This window comes from Neovison vison, chromosome 1 (assembly GCF_020171115.1).
Source record: "Neovison vison isolate M4711 chromosome 1, ASM_NN_V1, whole genome shotgun sequence".
NCBI classification, from domain to species: Eukaryota; Metazoa; Chordata; class Mammalia; order Carnivora; family Mustelidae; genus Neogale; species Neogale vison.
In genome coordinates, this window is record NC_058091.1 from 218395941 (window position 1) to 218418005 (window position 22065).

A 22065-nucleotide genomic window follows, 5' to 3' on the forward strand; every position below is an offset into this window, starting at 1 on the left:
GAGAGAGAGAGAGAGATCACAAGTAGGCAGAGAGGCAGGCAGAAAGAGAGGAGGAAGCAGGCTCCTTGCTGAGCAGAGATCCCGATGCTGGGCTCCATCCCAGGACTCTGAAATCATGACCTGAGCTGAAGGCAGAGGCTTTAACCCACTAAGCCACCCAGGTGCCCCAATTCAAGACCATTCATATACCTTCTTTGGAGAAATATTTGTTCAAATCCTTTGTCCATTTTCTAACTGGGTTTTTAATCTTTTTATTAGTGAGTTCTAAGAAGACTTTCATATTCTATATACAAGTCCATTATCAGATATATGTTTTGTGAGTATTTTCTCCCAGTCTGTGGGTTATCTTTTTTCATTTTCTTGATAGAGTACTTAGAAGCACAAAAGTTTTTAGTTTTGATGATGTCCAATTAATCTGTTTTTTCTTCTGTTGAGTTCTTTTTTGTTGTTGCTGTTTTTAAAGATTTTATTTATTTATTTGTCAGAGATCACAAGTAGGCAGAGAGGCAGGCAGAGAGAGAAGAAGGGAAGCAGGCTCCCCGCTAAGCAGAGAGCCTGACGTGGGGCTCGATCCCAGGACCCTGAGATCATGACCTGAGCCAAACGCAGAGGCTTTAACCCACTGAGCCACCCACGCGCCCCTGTTGAGTGTGTTTTTGATGTTGTTTCATAAGATTCCATTGCTAGATTCATGGTTATGAAGATTTACCCTTGTGTTTTCTCCTGGGAGTTTTACAGTTTTAATTCTTATATTTAGATCTTTGATTTATTTTGTTTTAATTTTTGTGTGTGATTATAATGATCTCTGATTATATAACTGTTAAGTATACATTTATTATATAATCGAAAGGAAGTTGTATCATTTATTAATCATTCAAAGGGTATTTATTGAGAGTCTACTAAGTGCCATATATTTGGTACAAAAACTGGCAAAACAGTTGAATCTTGCTGTTAGTCCTTAATGTAGTGGGAGAGACATTTAGTGCCATTATTTCACAAATAGCAGGAAGCGCTACAAAGAAGAAATAAAAGGTGTTTCAAAGAGTTCAGCCTGAATACCTGATCTAGTCTGGAAGGCCAGGGAAGGTGGTGATCTGAGGGAGAGGAATTAGGAGACAGGCAAGTGTGGGGTGAAGGATGGAAAGAATGCTCTTGTCAGAAGAAATCATACTGATCATGAGAAAGGGGGATGGGAAGAGATGATATGAGAGGAGGGCAGAAGATAGAAAGAGCAAGACACTTTATTAAACACTTCCTACATGCCACGTATCATAAGCTGTATTTTTTCTTTTTTAAAAAAATTTTTTAAAGATTTTATTTATTCACTTGAGAGAGAGAACAAGGGGAGGAGAGGCAGAGGGAGAAGCAGAGTTCCTGCTGAGCAGGGAGCCAGACTTGGGGCTCGATTGCAGAACCCTGGGATCATGACTCAAGCCAAAGGCTGAGGTTTAACTAAGCCACCCAGGCATCCCCCATAAGCTGTATTTTTTCACAGAATTTTCATTCCAACCTTGGGAGGTATGGTCATCATGCATTTCTTGAATGAGGAGACTGTAGTTTAGAGAGGTTAGGCAACTAGTAGGCCTACCCAGCTAGCAGGTAGCAGGGCGGGGACACTGGTAAGTCTCCACCCTGCTTTCATGGACCTGCTTCGTTGCCTCCACTCAGAACTGGAGTCAAGGAACCTGTGAGGTTTCGATTTAGGCAAGAGATATTTTAGTCAAGAACCCTATAAGAGCTAGTCTGGAAGAAACAGACAAGAACACATACATATAGGGCCAGAATCTTCTGAAAGTGTGGAAATGCCAGCTGCCCTAGTTCATTAGGAAAAGCCTAATCACCCCTGTTGTCAGTAATTCAAGTTTTACTGTCACTCTTAGTATAGAAGACACATTCTAGGACAAAGCCCTTAGGAGTCTCCTGGCCTCACCGTGGGGGTCACAGTGCTTTGTTTCCAAGTGTTTGATGTGAGGTCATTCTTTGCTTACCCCCAAGGACTTAAAAAACTGGCCCACGACATGAACATTGATGGTTCTTGCCTTGATCAGAGTGGCTGATGCTCTGGTTAAAGAAAACCAATAAATGAATTGTACCCTCCTGTCCAAAGTGACCTCAGCCTTTTCAAGGCAGGATTGCCAGTGTGGATACGTGAATCTGAACTCGGCAGGAGCCCGGAGAGACTGATACAGCAGGAAACTCTAGACTCAGATGAAATTCCCCACCTGATTACCCAGAAGCAAGCAGGCTGGCGTGACCATACAGCCGTTGTGGCAGCCAAATGCCCTCCTTCTCTGCAGGTTGCAGGCTTTTAGCTTTCGGATTCTGTCCAGCTGGAAGCTCAGGCAGGGATGATAAAGCAGAGCTATAGGAAAGCTTGATGAAAAACAATCTGTTAAAAGCAGACAAGGAAAGTTGTTTGTCTTGTACTACAATGCTTCTTGAAATTTCCGTGCTTCCCTCCCCCTACCCTGAGCCAGCTTTTCTCTGCTTATCTGAGAGTTTGGAAATGAGACCCGGGATAAACTGGCTTCAGCGAGGAGCTTTTGCTCTTTGAGTGTGTAACTGAGTGTGAGGACACTTGCTGCTTGTGTAGCTGGGTCTCACCAACTCGTTCATTTATTCCGGTTCTTACTCTTCATGGATGTCTTACTCTATTTTGCATTAAAGAAGCAGTGCCACGGGCACCTGGGTGGCTCCGTGGGTTAAAGCCTCTGCTTTGGGCTCAGGTCATGATCCCAGGGTCCTGGGATGGAGACCTGCTTCCGGCTCTCTGCTCACTGGGGAGTCTGCTTCCTCCCCTCTCTCTCTGTCTGTCTCTTTGCCTACTTGTGATCTCTGTCTGTCAAATAAATAAATAAAATCTTAAAAAAAAAAAAAAAAAAAGAGGCAGTGCCACAATCTCAAAATGCCAACAAGGCCCAGGAATGTTCCATAAGTGATGGAAATGGACCATGACTTAGGCAAGAGGGAGCAGTATAAGCTGAAAAATAAATAAAATAATTAAAAATCTCCAGGGAAGCTAGAGATTCTTTCTCTTAAAGGGGCAGTAGTTGCTGAGCACCCGTTCATTGTTTCCTTGCAAAAATTGGGCCAGTGTTGGCAGATCTTACTATTATTTTTTTTTTCAAGAAATTCAGACATTCTGAATTTTACTGGGCATTTCTGTGTTCTAAAGTCACATGGGGACCTGGCCGTTTGAAGGGTAGATCCAGCTTCGTAGGCTGCCTGCTTACAACCTCTGTGAAACAGCCTGGGCCTTGAAAATACAAGCTCAGGATTCAGTGAAACTAAATTTGTGTTTTGTGCTAACTGTAGACCTTAGGTAAATTATCTAATCGTTGTATCATTATCATCAATGAAAAATGTGTCTCTTTGAGAATTAAATGTGCTTAGAACAATGCCTAACCTATAGTTAACTTCCCATAAAGATTACTTCTATTCTCCATGGATTTCTTTTGAAAAGACAATCTTCCATTCTTGAAGAGCAGGTTTGCAGACTCCTCCGCTGAAAACTGCCCAGCAACAGGCCCCGCTGGGAGTGGTGGAGCTGTGAGCTCAGTGGAGCTGCCACTGGCTTTCCTGCAGCTCATCCAAGGCCAGAAACCCAGCCCCTCCCCCACCAGGCATGCCCAGAAACTATAGATCCTGCTTTAATTACCAGCAGTTCAGACGGCTCAGCCTGTAGTGCAGGATCAGGCCCTGCACAATGGCCTCCTGAGGCCCTTACAGGAACACATCTCAGCCCTTCAGGACTTCCTCCCTCTAGTCATTTATTTAGTCTCTGTCCCTCACCCCATGCAAACCTCCCCACTGTCAGAAACATGTGAGCCAGGGAAATCTGAAGACCTGGGCAGGGGTCCTCCCTTAGCTTCATTCTAAACCCCACATCCAAACAGGAGTTCTCCAAGGTAAACCATAGTTCACAAGATTCTCTTTGGCTTGCATAATGTAAGATGGAGGCCCTGTCCTTGTCAGTACATCTTCTTTTATTACAATACGCTTGTAAGAAGGAATTACTTTCTTACAGCCAGGAAGGGACTAATACATTCTACTAATACATTTCTAGTGAAAAAGAAAATTGAGAAGAAAAATAAGAGAACTAGTATGGGAGAAAGGCAGGGTAGGATTGAGTGGCCAGTTTTTGTGGTTAGGGTTGTAGAGGAAGACTGGCAGTCCAGACAGTTCTTTAGCCATGCCGTTCTGGTCTCAGCGGACACCTGTGCAGACTTTAAATAGCATATTGGTGAAAACCTCGGGACTCAGGCTTGGAGTTAGATGCCTTCTGAAGTGCTATTGGACCTAGGTAAGGTAGGGGGTGCTTAAGTAAAGGAGGCTGGATTTTGCCTCCTCTTGGAGCCCTGCATTTCTGACTCAGGCTGAAACAGCTTAGAAAAGTCCTCTTTACTGGCTTTTGTTTGCAGCATGGGTCTCAAGGCTGCTCTTCATCACCCCTGGGGATACTAAGCATGTGGCCCACACCTGCTCTGGGCTCTGGGGCCCTGAGGCCAGATGAAGTTGGTGCTCAGGGCAGCTGAGCTGCCTCCATCTGTGACCCAAGGTTACAATGAGCCTCTGGGAGTGTGAGGCAGGAACCTCCATGCTCTCCACTGCACAGATGGCTTTGTCCTATTTACAGATCAGGAGTCAGTGGCATTTTGCAATTCACTAGTTCAGTAGTTATTAATGTCTGTCATCCTAGTTTAAAAAATACAGACTTAATTAGAATTTAACAAAGTTTTAAAATGAAGATGTAAGGTAGCTTTCTTGCATATATAAATCTCAAGGTACGTCTATGTCTACCCAGATAATTCAGGCAAGGAAACTCAGACCACCTTAATCAGTGTGATTATCTACCTCAGCAGACTCTTGTTCTTTTTTTTTTCTTTTGTAAAAATTAAATAAATCAGAACACAAGCTTTAATTTACTGAACATCTCTGTGACTGGTCACTAGGTGCTTTACCCCTCTGTTCTTTTTCCTATCCTGTAACCTTGTTAATTTTTTTCTACCAAACGGCTGATCAACAGCCTCATTGAGCATAAAATCAGCCACACAAGGACAAAAATAACATGTAAATGTATACCAAGTTTATTCAAATCCTAATCATTCATGAGACATCAGTTAGAAGTAGAATTAATAAATCAGTAAAATTAATAAAAAGTAGTGGTTATTTGCAGAGGCCTGGGAAGCTGTGGTGACACCAACCAGCAGTTCCATTGCTGCTATAAAGTCCAGGCTGGGGGTGCCAAGTGTAAACTCATTGAACAGGAAAATTCATGCACAAATCAAAACATGTTCTTGAGCAAGCTTTTTTACTGGAACGGTTAATGAGGTTGCATGACAGAGAATTCAACTGGTAGAACACTGTCAGAAATGTTAAGAGCAATCCCATAGGACTAGCCCGCTCTCATTTTAATACCATCCCAGATTACAGTGGTTCTTGGATTTCTGCATACTTAGGACAAATGGGGTTATTCTTTGTTTCCTTAGTTGCAAAATTAAGGGGTTGGACTAGATATTCCCTGAAATCCTTTCTGACTGTAATATCCTGAAACCTCAGACATCTTGTCTTTACTTATTCTCTGACCCCCTGACCTCACCCCATCTCTGCTTCATGTGATTGCTCAAGCCCTGTAGCCTTACCTCCAGGGGCGATGAGTCAGACAGTTGAGAGATTATCCCTTGACCATTGGTATTTCAGCACCACGGAGAGTGACACAGACACTAAACCACCCCCCATCCCATTTTACCTTCGCTTTGAGGTGATATGCCAGTTTCACAGAATGTACACACATATACAATTATATTAGACCCCCAAGTATTAATATTTATAATTATATAGTAATATATAGTAATATGTTTATTAAGTATTACGTACTATTTTTATATGTTATTTGTATATAATATATAAATGTAAACCACTCACAGAAATGAAGTCATTTTAATAGATAACATCCAACAATGGGGGCCTGGGTGGCTCAATGGGTTAAAGTCTCTGCCTTCGGCTTGGGTCATGATTCCAGGGTCCTGGGATCGAGCCCCGCATTGGGCTCTCTGCTCAGCAGGGAGCCTGCTTCCTCCTCTCTCTCTGCCTGCCTCTCTGCCTACTTGTGATCTCTCTCGGTCAAATAAATACATTTATTTAAAAAATAGATAACATCCAACTCTATTTGTTCTCTTAACTCAGTTACCACATTTAAGCAGAAACATTTTCTTGTGTAGCCGAGCCCCTATGACACTGTAGAATATTAGAGGCCAGGAGGTGTTTCTTCCCAACATAGGCAAGTCTTCTACAGTATCAATGATGAGTGGCTCTCAGGCTTCTTCCTGATTATCTCCAGGCACAGAAAGTTTCATACTTCATTGGGGAGTTTAAAAAATCTATTTTTTAATAAAAAAATAGATTTTTTAATAAAAAGTCTATTTTTTACTCCCCAAAGTCTTTCTGAAAGAGAGAGAGAGGGAGACAAAGAAAGAAAGACAGACAGAAGTCTCACTGAGCTGAAAGTTGCTTGCTAATTACAGTTCTACCACATCTATCCAGAGCATGACCACTTCTTCCATCTCTACCACTAGCCTTCTGGTCCTGCTCACCAGCACATTTCATCTGGGTTGTTGCAATAGCCTCTTAACTGGTCTTCCTGCAGTCACCTTGACCCCTTGCTGTCTATTCTTCATAAAGCATCTCTTTAAAAAGGATAAATCCCTTTAAAGAGTAAGATCTACTCATGTCATTTCACTGCTTTATTCTCTCAATTGGCTCACCATTCTTTTCAAAGTAAAAGTCAAATTCTTTATGATCATTTAAAAGCTCTTTCATGATTTGCCTCTCCCCTCATCTTTCATCTATGACTTAATTCCCTGCTACTCTCTCCTTCCCTCATTCTGCTTCAGCCAGGTTAGCCTTTTTTTGCTGTCCTTTGAATAAGCACATTCCTGCATCAGGTGCTTTGCATTTGCTGTTTTCTGTAACAGCAGGAAAGCTCTTTTTTGCCCCAAATGCTACTCCAATACTAAGGTCTTCCCTAACCATCCTATTTAAGGCTCCACATACTTCCTGTCCCTATTTCATTCTTAGGCAGTGATTCCTAAATGCTGGTGAAAGTTTAACAACCCATGGTGGGGGAAGAGGGGTCTTGATTTATAGCATTGGCTGATTCCTATGATGTAAATATCCCCACAATTGCCAACTTCAAGCTACCGAGGTAAAGTCACTGAAGGCAAAGTTGGGAAAGGCTAGCTAATGACTCTTTTCATCTGTTACAAGCCAGCTCAGCATGCTACTGCGCGTAAAGGAGGATGCAGGACATTCCTGGGTCTAAGTGCAATGGTGGCCAGGAAGACACCAAATGAAAGAAAACCTCATGGAGAAGGAATTTTGCTATAGTAATAGGGAACATTCACCTTTACTTCTTTACTTCTGTGTTTCCAGCTTCTTTTAGATCACCTAAACCTGGATATTCTGTCCACACCTTGAATGCCATATCTTAAAAAACCCAAACCCTCGCCTACCCTCCTGAACCAATATTTGTTGATTTTTTTTGCTTCTTTTCATAAGACCTCAATTCTCCCCATCTTTGACTTCTTGTTCTTTGTTATACACATGTACTCCCAGGGTGCTGCCCTTTCAGGATGATAGGATTATTATATCCTGGGATAATTTACTTCCGTTGGCAATGAGGGCATATGCTCATGGATAGATGAGTTTATCAGGAACTGTCCATTGCTCCTTTCTTTGGTCTGCCTACATTACGTACTCCTACCTTTGAGAGCTCTGGGAGCTGCTGAATCCACCTCATCCCAGAGAAGTGCAGTTGGACTGTTCTCCACTTCCAGGCCCATCTAACAGGGTCATTAAGACTCCACCATAATTGTTCCCATGAAGTCAACTGATTGATTCCCTACATATTCATGGCCTCTAGGTTAAGAGTTCTGGGCCAGATCATGTCTAAAGTCTTCTACCAGTTTGAATACAATGTGATTAGTTTAATTCTTTTATGCTCCCCCAAGCTTAGTCAGTCTCTCACTGTCTTTCTGTCAGAGAGAGATACAGAGATGGACTCAGGGAGAGAAAGAAGGAGAAATTTTTCTTGCTTAATTGGTCCTCTATAGGCAAATAATGGCTCATAATTACCAAATTAATAAAGAATCTTTATATTCATAATGTGCTTACAAACAAATGGATATGAGCTTGTAAATTGTGTTTCAGTGAAGGGTATGACTAATGAGTCAATACACAAAGGCTGAAAATAAACTTTAATGTTACTGCACCTCTTTTTCTATCATTCAGAATGTTTACTTGCAATCATCTAATACAAATAAAAAACAGCCCCAAATAAGATGCTCAGTTTCATTTTTAAAGAGAGAACTGAGCTTTTGCAGTTATTTTTTAAGCACTGATTTTGGACTTATTTTTCACATTGTGGATTTTACAATGTAAATGTGTTATAAAATTCAGCACTTTTTATTGAAGTTTTTTTTTTTTTTTTAACTTTTGTCAACTAGCTCCTTCACAATCTTTATGTAGAGACTTCAATATTATCCTCTGCTACTGGAAAACAATTCAGGATTTATTAAAAGAAAAAAAATTCAGGATTTATTAAAAGAAAAAAATAAAAGGAACAGTCAGGGCAGCTGGATGGCTCAGCCAGTTAAGTGTCTGAATCACGATCTCAGTATTTGTGAGCTCGAGCCCCATGTGAGGCTCTGTGCTCAGCAGAGAGTCTGCTTCTCTCTCTCCCCCTCCTCTTCTGCCCCTCCCCTTGCTCATGTTCTGTCTCTCACTAAAATAAATACATCTTTTAAAAAAAAACAGTCATACAAATAGTCACAGACCCAGTGACAAGCAGCTACTGGGTCACTCATAACTACTCAGTTATGGGAAAACTGCAAGACAAAAATACGATGCCCCCTCTCCTCTCTGTTGTCACCCAGCCAACTTCCATAGGTTAGTGGGAAACATTACCCAGGACAAAATAAAGGACACACTGGTTTGTTTTGGGGAGCAGGTATTTATTAAACACATATACCTTGCAATACCGGTGAGTGTATTTCTTTTTTTTTTTTTCCTTTCCAATATCCCAAATGGCCAAAAGTATTGTCAACTCCTAATATAGTATTATGTCCTTAGCTTACAAATAAGTTGTAGGAGACAAGTATTTTATGATGCCCAATGGGAAAAGAAAAAATTCTTATTCCTGGCTTGTGTAAGGGATAGAAATATATTTGGTTTCTCTTCTCACCCTGATCAAGTCAGTCTTTATGTATGATCTTTTTTGTCACAATATTCAGTTGGTTGAACAAAGGAATACTACATACATTAGTCTGGGTCTGCCAGAGAGGAGATGTCAAGATGGGATTAGATGTGCAAAAGATTTCTTGGGGTCAAGAGAACAGAAAAGGCAAGGAGAGCTTTCAGACTGCAGTAGAGGTCTAATACCTGTAAAAGGAGAGAGAACAAGGGAAAACTGGGTAAGAAGAGTCTCAGACTAAAGTTTTAACCCAATGGAGAATCCTTGACATGTAGTTATCCTTAGATGGGTTCTGCATCTCCGAGAGTAAACTTGCCTTAGTACCCCTGTCCTGGTGGCTGGGAACAGGTAGGAGTAAGCATGGCCTTGACATGAGTGTAGAAGTGGGTCCAGAGGGGCAGCAGCTAGGGACATCAGTTTCCCATAGCAGGAGATCTGAGTGGTACAATTTCATGGTTGCATAATATATCACTGTTGACCTTGAGGAAGTCTCTTACCTGCACCAAGCTTCCATTTCCATTGCTACAGCCTCTGTCCTGGGCAATAGCCTTAGTTGTTTTTGGGAAGCAGTCTCCCCTCGACATTTTGGCAGCAGCCCTGGGTCACACGTGATGCCTCTCATGAGTACAAATTCCCCTTTCTTCTCCATACTGAGTTTAGACATCTGGAATTTTTATTCTTTGCTTCTTTGTTTTTTTAAAAGATTTTTATTTATTTATTTGACAGAGCAAGAGAGATCATAAGTAGGCAGAGAGGCAGGGGGAGGGGGAGGCAGGCCCCCTGCTGAGCAGAGGACCACCACCCCCCCATGGAGGGCTCTATCCCAGGACCCTGAGATCATGACCTGAGCTGAAGGCAGAGGCCTAACCCACTGAGCCACCCAGACACCCCTTATTCTTTGCTTTTAATCACGTTTCCCAATATGTAAGAAGAATGGAAATGCCAGCGGCAATGAATGGCTACCCTGGCGTTGGCCAGTCACTAATGTAAAGTCAGTCCTGCGACAAAGTCCTTTGGGTAAAGAGGTTATCTGGATGACTGAATAAGCCAAAAAGCAACATTCATTCCAGTAGCATTTGTTTCCAGAATCTACCCACCCCTTGCTTCATGCTGGGTAAAGAATTTATTTTGAAAACACTTTCCCCAGAGGAACAAGTAGAAATTTTATTTGATACTGCCTCAACCATATCAGAGATATTAGAGCCTGGAGTTAAAAAAAAAGTTAAAACAACCCATTGTTCTTAGATGAGCTTATACAAATGTACTACTCAGCCCCAGTTGATTTCAAGGCAACTTTATTTGTGCTTGGTTTTAGCTTTGCTTAGATTAAGCCTTACAGAAAGAATGATGGCTATGGTCAGACATGTCACAAATGTGTGGATCCTCCTTGAAGCATGATACTAGCAAGGTAGTGCTAGGCTGGAGAAGTCAGTGTTGGGCTCCACAAGGTAACAGTGTCTTTCACGTTGATTATGGGCATTTTTCTAGAAAACAATAATGGAAGGACAGACATGGGACCACGTAACAATTAGTTATCAGTCAGATAAATTCAGTTTCTCAATCTGTAAGTTATTCAAAAATTACTTGTTTGTCTCCAGTGTTATTACCAAAACAAACACGGTTTCTATCATGTTGGCTCTAACTGGGGAGAGAAGACAATAATACAAACAAGCCTTCAACCTAACTAACCTCAGTGCCTTTGCCAGACCACTAGTCTAGGCAAATATGTTATGCATGGATTTAACAAAGTATTTGACAAAGAGTCTCATAATTTTCTTGAAGGCAAAATGGAATGATGTGGGCTGGATAATAGTATAGTCTCATTTTATACTCGGGTCCAAAAAAGGAGCTGTTCAACAACAAAGATGATGAGGACATGCAGGCCAAGAGATTTCTTGGAAGAGACTTAGAGGGTCTGAGAAAGAAAAGCCAGCATGACTCAGCACTTCTCCCAGAGAGCCCAAATTTGCTGCGTCCAGAGCCTACAGTACAGACAGTTCACAGCAAATGGGAGATCCTGCAGCCAGGGACACAGCGGTCTAGGGGAATCGGCTTGCGCCACCTAAGAAATACCAGTGACTCCATTAGGTGGGGTCTGATACACAACTGTAGAATCTTAACTCACTAAGTAGAAAGTTGTTATCAAAACATACCACAGAATATTTTTTGTAAACTATAGGGCTTTTTTGGGCAGAATGCCAACAGGGAGAGGTCACAAGTTACAATACGTGTCTCTTGTGATTATATCACAATAAACATGATTGCATAAATAAATTGTTATAATTGACAATTAAATTGGGTCCAAATGGTTTTCTTTTATTCAGAACAAAAGTAAGAAAAACTTTGAGGTGGGTAATATTTAAGAGCTTACTTACATGCCTGGAAATATGCCAAGTATTAAACATGCACTGGTTCCTTTAAGACGCACAGCAATCGATGACATCAGTGCTGTTATTATCCCCATTTTGCAGGGAAGACACTGAATCTTGACCAAATCTTGGTCAGAATATGAATCCAGGTTTGCCTGGCTCCAGAACTTACTCCTGATGCCATTAACTAATACCATCTCTTGCAAATAAAATTTCTTGTTATAAATGATGTGAACATCATCAGCTTTTTAAATGTAAGTGCATTTTAATTAAATATTTGTGTAATGTAGAAAACATTGGCATATATTTCCCTCACGTAAAGCATCAGGTCTATATCCTTTTTGTTTGCTTGCTTTTAGCTTCAGGAGAAATTCTGTTTTCAAAGCTACACTCCAGAGAAGTAATGACAGACAGCACCGCCATACTTGGTGACAGTCTGATATTCTTGTTAAAAAGGAAACATCAGGTCCAAAATGGAGTCACTGGTACTAAGTCCCATGTTAGCAAACCCCAGGCTTGTATCAACCTAATTGTAGCTTCAGCCTCTTCCAGGGATATGATTGTTACCTGGTCAACCTGAAACTACCTGGTCAGCCCTAATGATGTATTCAGCCCACCTGATACACCCTCTCTGTTCCCCTTATGAGGGTGATCTTGCCTGAAACAATGCATCCATTTATTTTTAATTAATTTTTATCATTATTATTGAAGTACAGTGGACATACAGTGTTATATTACTTTCAGGTGTACAGTACAGTGATTTGACAATTCTATATATTACTCACTGCTGACTATGATAAGCGTAGTCACCATCAATCCACCATACGTCATTATTATAATATTATTATTATTATTTTTAAAAAAAATTTATTTATTTATCAGAGAGAGAGAGAGGGAGAGCAAGCACAGACAGACAGAATGGGAGGCAGAGGCAGAGGGAGAAACAGGCTCCCCGCTGAGCAAGGAGCCCAATGTGGGACTCGATCCCAGGTCGCGGGGATCATGACCTGAGCCGAAGGCAGCTGCTTAACCAACTGAGCCACCCAGGCGTCCCCATTATTATAATATTATTGACCATATTCCTTGTGTTGTACTTCTCATCTCCGTGACTTATTTATTGAATGACTGGGAGTTTGTACCTCTTCATCCTCTTCACCTACTTTACCCATACCACTGCCTCCCTCCCCTCTGGCAACCAACAGTTCTGTGTATTTATGAATTTTTTTCTGGTTTTTTTTGTTTCTTTCTTTTGTTTCTTTCCTTTTTTTTTAAGAGTCCACATGTAAGTGAAATCACATGTTACTCATCTTTCTCTGAGTTATTTCCCATCGAATAATACCCTCTAAGTCCATCTCTGTTGTCACAAATGGCAAGATCTTATGTGATCTAGTAGTTCCACTGCAGAGTATCTACCCAAAGAAAATAAAAACACTAATTCAAAAACACACGAGTCTCTATATTTACTGCAGCATTATTTATAACAGCCAAGATATAGAAAGAACCCAAGTATCCATCAATAGATGAATGGATAAAGATGTTATACACACACACACACACACACACATACACACTGGACTATTACTCAACCATAAAAAAAAGAATGAAACACTGTGTTGTTTGCTAATTTCCTTTCCCCCTTTCAAGGCCATTAAAAGCTCTTCTTTTTCTATAATTCAGCAGACTTCTATTTGCTAGATGGGGTGCTGCCCAATTCATGAATTGTTGAATAAAGCTATTTTGATCTTTAAATGTACTCCATTGAAATTTTGCCTTTTAACACTTTAAAAAAATATATTTTATTTATTTATTTGACAGAGACAGAGATCACAAGTAGGCAGAGAGAGAGGAGGAAGGAGGCTCCCCACTGAGCAGAGAGCCTGATGCAGGGCTCGATCCAGGACCCTGAGATCATGACCTGACCTGAAGGCAGAGGCCTAACCCCCTGAGCCACCCAGGCGCCCCTGCTTTTTAACACTCTTAATGTAGTTTTCTCTAAAGACTATTAATTACCTCATATTGTATACAGCAGTCCCAATTTTTTTTAATCTATATCCACAGTTATTTATTTTTCCTCATAGAATTCTGAGGTTTGTGTTAATTTAATTCAGAAAGAGTTTAAGAGGGCTGCCTGGGTGGCTTGGTCAGTTAATCACCCAACTCTTGGTCTTGCTCAAGTGAGTCCTGAACTTGAAGTAGTGAGATTGAGCCCTGTGTTGGGCTCTGCACTCAGCACAGAATCTGCTTCGGGTTCTCTCTTTCTCTGCCTCCCACTGTCTTTCTCTTTCTCTCTCTCTCTGCAAAATAAATAAATAAATAAAATCTTTTTAAAAAGGGAGAGTTTAAGAACAAGACCTGGATTTTCATTTAAGACTCTATTTTCTCAGAATTTGATCCATGGGAAGTGGTTTTTGTGGCACATGTGCTCAGTGTACGAAGATCATAGTACTCGACCACTGACTTCACTCCGTGGGCTTCCATCCCTGAATCTTCCTGCTTGGGGGAGACAGTGTGCTTAGCTCCACTCTATAGCTCTCGATTCCCTTAAACCCATTATAACAATCCTTCCTTTTTTGTCAGATACCCATTATCCCAATCTTCCTGGCAGCTAGTGGTGGCCATGGGATCCAGTCTTCATCAATGAAATAAATGGGTGATATCTGTTAAGAGGATTTTAAGAAGGATTTTATTTTCAGGTAATAGGTACAAGAAGAAAAACTTACTGGCGCCACACCTTGTTTCGTTTCTACTTGCTACTTACGTGAACATGTAAGACAAGCTTCATCTGGTGACCATCAGGCAACATGCTAAAGACTGACTGAACAGAAAGCTAGAAAGGCCTGGATCGCAATGAAGGTGAACCAAGGCTGCCACTGCCTGCCTCCCGACTACTCATTGGGTAAGGAAGCCAACTTTTTAATTGCATAAGCCAGTGTTAACCACGTTTCCTTTTTCTTGGTATTAAAAGTCTTCCTAAGGATTACATCTTACAAATGTGTATGTTAAATTTGTATGACAAGTCACCCCAATGACACAGGTCAGTGCACTGTTTGCTTGGTTAGTGCTGTCAAGATTAAGTCACATGCTCTTACATTGGTTATTTCTTAACATTCTTGGGTATGACAAGCCACTTCCAAAAGGTTGGTTATCACATTATACCAGGAATAACTATATAATACACTTGTTATTTTTCATGAGTATTTAATATGAAATACATTTTAGAAGAAAATCTGCTAGCATTGATTTTTCCTCCCAAGATCACCTGCAAACTTCTAAATGAATGCCCTTGATTTGGAAAAGATTGACCCAGCAGCCTCCTCTCTTTCCACTAAAGCCATGCCCAGGGCTGCCGCTCAGAGCCAGGGTGAGCCTGCTGATCGCAGAGGGCAGCTGTGGTGGAGGGATCATTAGAGGAACCCAAACGTGCTCAGAACTACGTTTCCTGAAGGTTGTACTTAAGTCATAAACCTAAAGCAGTGGAAAGCAGAATGCTTGTGAGTTCTCAGTAATTGTGTGATCAAAGCCACTGTGACCCAGATCCAGAGCTGTGTGGTCTGGAAGAGAATGGGTGGGAGATGCAGACCGAGGATGAAGAAAGCCCTAGGACACAGGCTGCCTCCTTTTTCACCCATGGGGAAAGTGTCTAGTGATTCCCCAGTGAAAAGGGATTTGAAGTTAACATCACAGCTGAATTACTTGTTACTTTACTGTTAGACATAATTATGCTTTGTAAACAACTCTTGAGCAAAACTACTTTCACTTCTTTTTTTCATAGTGTAGGGCTAGTCACTTCAATTAATCACCTTTTTCATCTTTGTAAGCTTTTTTTTTTAAAGATTTTTTAATTTATTTTATTTATTTATTTATTTTTTTAAGATTTTTTGATTTATTTTATTTATTTTAGAGTGAGCATGAGAGCAAATGGGGGGAGGGGCAGCGGGAGAGAACCTCAAGCAGACCCCCCACTGAGCAAGGAGCTTCTCACGCAGGCCCATCTCACGAAACATTAGATCACAGCCTGAGCCAAAACCAAGAGTCAGACGTTCAACTGACTGAATGACCCAGGTGCCCCACCTTTGTAAGCTTTTCAATGAAAGAGACCCTTCACAGGGATATCTGGAATGGATGATTTTAGTCGAACTTCTTATCTCTAGCGTGAGCCCCAGTAGTTGAGCAGAAATGCCCTTTTATTTCCCTCTCCTGCTATGGTCTAATGTTTATTAAGCACTTCACACCATCTGCTTACAGTAAACACCAGAGATGATAGGTTTCTCTCCTATCCCTTACAGAGGCCTTTCTCCTCACTACTTGTATTTCCCATGAGTAACGGTCGCTGATGAGGAAGATGATAGTCACACCGTGCACACTTCTGTTACCAAACCTTAAAATGGGCAGCACACTGGAAGTGAGACAGTAACAAATTTTGTCCTGCTGAGACTGAAAATCACATTTTTCTGACGAGTTGCTCATGTGCTAGAGTAAGGAAATCTTAGAAGCAATGTGTTTGAAAGATATCTTCAGCCCTATACAAGGCTGTTGTGTTGCAAAGGGCTTTGTCTTGTTCTGTTTGGGCCCCAGAGGATGGAAATAGGCTCAGTGAGTAAAAGGAGTACAGCAATTATTTTCCTGTCTACCTCCTTCAGTAGTACGGTTCTCGGGAATCCTGGGCTAGGAGAGTACTGACAGTGTTGGTTTGAAAATTTTGGAGACATGGAAACCACGTCATACCTTTTTCTAACTCAAATCAGACCACAAAGATTCACCAAAGTTTTATCAGCTACACAACAGAGCTGTGCTCACAGTCCTGCCCCCCGCTTCTGTACTGTGACCTGTAACAGAAGAGTCAGGAGACATCTCTCACCCCCGCTTGTCCCGGGCTCTGCCTCAGCCCTTGACAACCGAAGATTTGTAACAGTAGTAGGAGGCTTAGCACTATGCTTTGAAGAAGCAAAAATAACAAATATTAGATATGCTTGGACTGGTTCCTAGCGGGAGGGGTCTGCTGGAAATAACAATGTTGTTCTAAAGCAATTTGTTGGGGTTAATTAAAAAATGTAACAAAGCCTTATAAACATGAGGCTATTCATAACAATTGAAAACCACCTGCCTTGAAGAAATCATCTCAGCTATGGGGTGTGAAAATTTTCCTCCAGTCTGAGTTATTATCTGTCCTTTCCATGACGATCAGGCCTCTATGATTATTGATGTTGTTTTCCAGCACTCCCGCACATTTTCTCTCCCACTAGAAGTCTCTCAGGTCTCTGCTTCACTGACGAACACTACGTGTTCTTCATCCTTGAATCCCAGAGATCCTCCACATCCAGCATCCTACCAATGCCCCTCGGGACAGAGAGGAACAGGAATGACCTTACAGTAAGAGGAGAAAAGGTAGCTCTCTTGAGAGGATGGAAAAGTGGTCCCTCTTGCCGACATTTGGTCTAGTGTCCTGAGACCCCAGGAGGCAGCTGTTCTTCTGTGTGCCCAGTATGTGAGCTCAGCTCTGGCTGCCTAAAAAGATAAATGCTGTGAAACCTCTCCCTTAAGGAAAAGTCAAGGAATTTATTTAAAGTCATGATGATCATAAACTCATATATAGAGTCCTTGAACACTTAATAATAACAATAACAATAATAGTAAAGTAGACTATAGTCAGATAGTAATTTTTTTTCAGATAGTAATTTTTATTAATAACCTTACTGAAGCATAATTTTCATATGATTTCATAAAATCACCCAGATTAAATCTACCATGATTTCAGTAAGGTTACAGAATTTGCAGCCATCACCATAGTTTTATTTCATGTCATTTTCAATGCCCTCAAAAGAAATTTTGGGTCCATTTACTTCCATTCCCCTTTACCACCCCCAACCCTAGGCAACCTCTAATCTCCTTTCTGTCTCTATGGGTTGGCCTGTTTTAGACACTCCATATAAATGGAATCATACATACGTGTTCTTCTGCTCTGATCTGACTTCTTCCGTGGAGCATAAAATTTTTGAAGTTCATCCATGCTGTAGCATGTGCCCACATGTCATTGCTTCTTATCCCCAAATACTATTCGATTGTGTGGACATACCACATGTGTTCATCCGTTCATCAGTTGATGGACATTTATGCCATTTCCACTTTTTGCCTCTAGTGAGTGATAGTGGTCTGAACATTCATGTATAATGTCTTTTAAGGGGGTTGTCTAAAATCTCATTCTATCTTTTCTTTCCAGTAAATTAAATAAGTGTCAAAAAGGTCCAGATTCTTCCTTCTGAGAGCCACTATTTGAACTTATTTCCTTCTCTGTATCTTCCTTCATGTCTGTTCCTGCCCATTCTTTTGCAACAACATCCAGTGCCAGATTACTTACTATTTTCCAGAAAGCTTTGTAGAACCCACCAACAGACCTATTTAAAATGTTGTATTTCAGGCTGCTTTCCAACTATTAGAATGTTCTAATCAACTTCCTTTCACTCTGTCCTACAATCTCCAGCCAACTGCTTTGGCCCCATCCTTTGAGGCATAGTATAAAGGTCTCTTTTTAGGACATGAAAACATAGAATTTTTAGGTGGTAAAATCAGATGCCAGATAGGGATAGCCAGTAGGTAAAACCAGTCACATCTTCCCCAACAGTTAGATCTTTAGCTAACTAAGTAGCTTGGATTATCCCAACACTGATGGTTGAAAGCAGAAGATTCGATTCTACTTTAAAGGAAAAAAAAAAAAAAAAACTGATTTAAACCTGAGGTAAGTTTACAACTGAGCAATACCTCATTAAAATGGTATTAAAAATGTTCCCTTTTTATTCAGATCTCAGGATATAGTACATAATCACATTTTATATTTCCCACAAAGAAAGGTGAGATTTCCATTTATTTTCATGAAGACCTAGTTCATAATATCCAGTTGATAAACTTAATGACCATTTTACTTCAGGAAATTGGATTCCAATAGCTAATGGAAAGACTGATTTTTTTTTTTTAATTTCTAGCCTCGTCATGTACATATATACATACACAAAAAGCAATAAATTCCTCAAAATGAGCATAATTACTGAGCTTTTTCTTTTTTAAAGATTTTTTAAATGTATTTATTTGAGAGAGAGAGAGCAGAGGGAGAGCATGAGTGGGGGGAGGGGCAGAGGGAGAAGGAGAAGCAGAAGCAGACTCCCTGCTCAGCAGGGAGCCCAGTGACCTGGATCTACCCCAGGGATGTGAGTCAAAGGCAGTCGCTTAACAGACTGAACCACCCAGGTGCCCCTACTGACCTTTTTTTCTTATGCAAGGATCCTTAACATTCTCTAAACCAAAAAATCACTTTAGCCTCTAACCTCAAGGATAATTCTTCAGGGTTCCCACCTATGCGTGAAAGGAGGAGGTTAGACACATTTATAAACAAGGCTTCAAAAGTTGAGGAAAAGCCTGTGCACAAACCCAAGCCTGATCTCATCCCAGGTTCCTCCCCTTCAGTTTTCCATCTCCAGTAGTCAGCAGGTATGCTCTGGGAGGTGGGATTCCCAGCAGTTCTCCAGAGACCAGTCCTTCCCATCAAAAAGAATGTGCTATCCCCAAAGCCCGTATTTCTTTAATTAGCTCATTCAAGGAATGAGGTTGGTTATTGACAGTTGGTTTCTCTTTTCCAACTTCTCTGGAGATAGACACTGTTGTAGTACTGCTAAGGGAAGGAACAAACTCTAATTTTTCCATCTAATTTTGCTTCCCCTTAGTAACAAAAAAAATTTTATCCCTCCACCCATAAGCAAGAGATAGTTTGAGAGGGGTTTAACTTTCACCTATTTGTAGCCTGAAGGATGATTTTTAACTTTCACCTATTTGTAGCCTGAAGGATGATTTGTAGCCTGAAGGATGTATATCAGTATACACCAATTGATATAAGGATTATTTTTGAGCTGAAAGCAATTAAAAATCAACAGGGGCAGGAAGACTCTCTACCTTTCTGTTTTCTGCCTAAAAGCAGGGTGCAGATTTCCCTTTGTGTCTCTGTTTTCTCACCCATTCCTACCACCGCACTAAGAAGCAGAGAGCACTCTTATCACTGGAGGCAAAGTCAACACCAAGACAAGTTTGTGTAAACAGAGATTAGTAAAATAACCTTTATCTTCCATTAATCCCCCCAAATATTTCTACTCACTTCCTCACAATCTATTGTCCCTTGATGCCCAAATCCCCTTTCCTTTGTTAAAATGGAAAAGTCTAGCCACCTTTTTTGTGAACTCCCATGCACTTAAAATACTATAAAAGTTGTACACCTTTTCTTTGGTAACCTGTCTTCTGTTTAATTCACAGACCTCTAAACACAGAGCCTAAGAGGGTAGAGGGAAAGGTTTTTTTGGTCCAAAATGTCTTCAGTCTGGATTCTGAGCATTTGTTACAGGTCAGTGTAGCTTCTGCACAAAGACATGTCCAATTTGTGAGTCTCTTAAAAGGCTTCCTGCAGTGACTTTTTAATTATGTGATCCATGTAATGACTCGAATCTCTCCACAGGGCCTCATCCCCAAGGATGAGTCCTTTAAAATTCTTTTGAATGCCACACGCATGTCCAGATTTTTCTGCCTCAGTCTCAGTTGCTCTGTCATAATTCAGTCCATAATGCATGGCTCTCAGAATTACCAGACTTGCTTTGGTAGCTGTGGCTCATTAGGGGCCCTCTAGAGTAACATCAAGGAATACAGAAATTATTGTCCCTTGTGACATAGGAGTCAGAAAGTCTCCTTCTAAAAATCTTCACAAATTATTAAATGATAACGTTTTCTCAAGTCGTTCATAGTTTTTTCTTCATCCCATTGTAAAATAAAAGCAGTTAGTATGAATAATACAAAAACAAAAAGGATGCCAATACACAAATATGTCGCCAGCCGTACTTGGTCAACACCTTCTTGCCATGAGAAATTAAAGTCAGATAATGAGGGAAGATAAAATATTTGATAATTTTTGCTTGGCTGAGTTATTAGACCCCTTGAAAGTATTATTTGAATTCTTCATGCTTACTAACATCATTCCTCAATAGATTTGGGTCCAGAAAATTATGAACCATATTCAGTTAGAGCTGTTCTTTGAGTAGAATTTGGTCTCTGGGAGGTAATCAATGTACCAGCAGTAGAGTGTTGTGAGTTTAGGGAATGAATGAGCCTTAAGCAACCTCCACTTCAGGTGTTCATGGAGGTAGTATGTGTCCATACTTAGTGGGCACGGCAAAGGGGACTGTGCAGCTAACTGATGTCCAGAGTTTTCTGAAACCCCACACTTCCACGCGCCTCTACGCAGCCTCAGGTAGCAAAAGAAAGACAGATATAAACAATCACATTTCCATTCACTGTCTGAGTTCTTCAGGGAATTTACAATGTTTTTCTTCAGTTTCATTGATTGCGTAGTTCTGGTTCCTTAGGAAATCTCATAATTTATCAATGCCTCTTGGCAATGTCTTATAAATAAACTGCAATCCCAACAAAACATATTGATGGAATGATTTCAGTCCAGACCTCCTGATCAGGCTCTGATATAAACTCTGTGTTTTATTCTAGCCTGCTTTTTATTGCCTAATGAATAGAGTTTGCTTTGAGAAGACACAGAGTGTCATTCTTTGATTTGATTTCGAGAATTCGGAAGCATTTTCAGTGCTGGCCCAGGGAGGTTCACTATTCCCTGACTGAGTCATGCTTCAGGAAAAGGAGCTCTGTGAATTTATTTTGTAAAGCATTTCTAAAGCTTTCAGTCTATCGTCAATGAAAAGCTGAAATACAAAATAATACAAACTTAGCTTTCATCTCATTCCATTGACCAAATACTTGTTTAAAGATTACCAGCTGATCGGTAACTTGATTTATCTCCATTGACTGAGGGCAAAACCCATTGATTGTCCCCAGACTAAGAACTGGGGCCAGCCCTGTGAATCTGGCAGCCACATCTGGAAAGGGAGTATGAAGAGCCTCTGCTTTGTATCTTTCCCAGTCATGTGATCAGGTCACATTTCTTGGCAAAGGAGAAGAGTTGCCTGGAAAATGGGACTCTCTCCACTAAAGGTCTGACAGGAGCATAGGGTATCTCTTTTTCTTCCAGTCTTTGCTCCTTTGGGTCTTCAGACTTCCTAGGCTGACTGTGACCTGGACTCTAGACTTTCTGAGTGAAAGAATTTTCAGTAAATAGTGGCTTGGATAAGAGGCCAAAGGGTCTGTTCATTTTGCTTGAAGGGAATCAGGAGAGGGAACAAGGGCGTCCGATACATTTTTAAGACAAACGTTTGATTTTTTGGTTTTCCCAGGAGGTCTGAGCAGAGAGGGCAGGTAAATCCAAAAACAGGAGCGATTCAGCTGCAGTATTAAAAAGAACTTTTGTGTGTGAGATAGTGACCTGCTTAACCCCAGGGAAGTAGAGTTTTCCTAGGATGAATAGGAAGTTTAATGCTGTCTGGAGGTGGGAAGATGAACTATATCATCATTTCA

The 22065-nt window shown here is 40.9% G+C and overlaps 1 long non-coding RNA gene across 3 annotated transcripts in view; it reads left to right on the forward strand.

Moving 5' to 3' along the window:
• LOC122918717 overlaps positions 1 to 22065 on the forward strand; it is a 145660-nt gene that overhangs the window by 44769 nt on the left and 78826 nt on the right. For all 3 annotated transcript variants that reach the window (XR_006386665.1, XR_006386669.1, XR_006386667.1), the window contains exon 3: positions 14313 to 14515. This is a non-coding gene — a long non-coding RNA (uncharacterized LOC122918717). The remainder of the gene's footprint in view (positions 1 to 14312; positions 14516 to 22065) is intronic.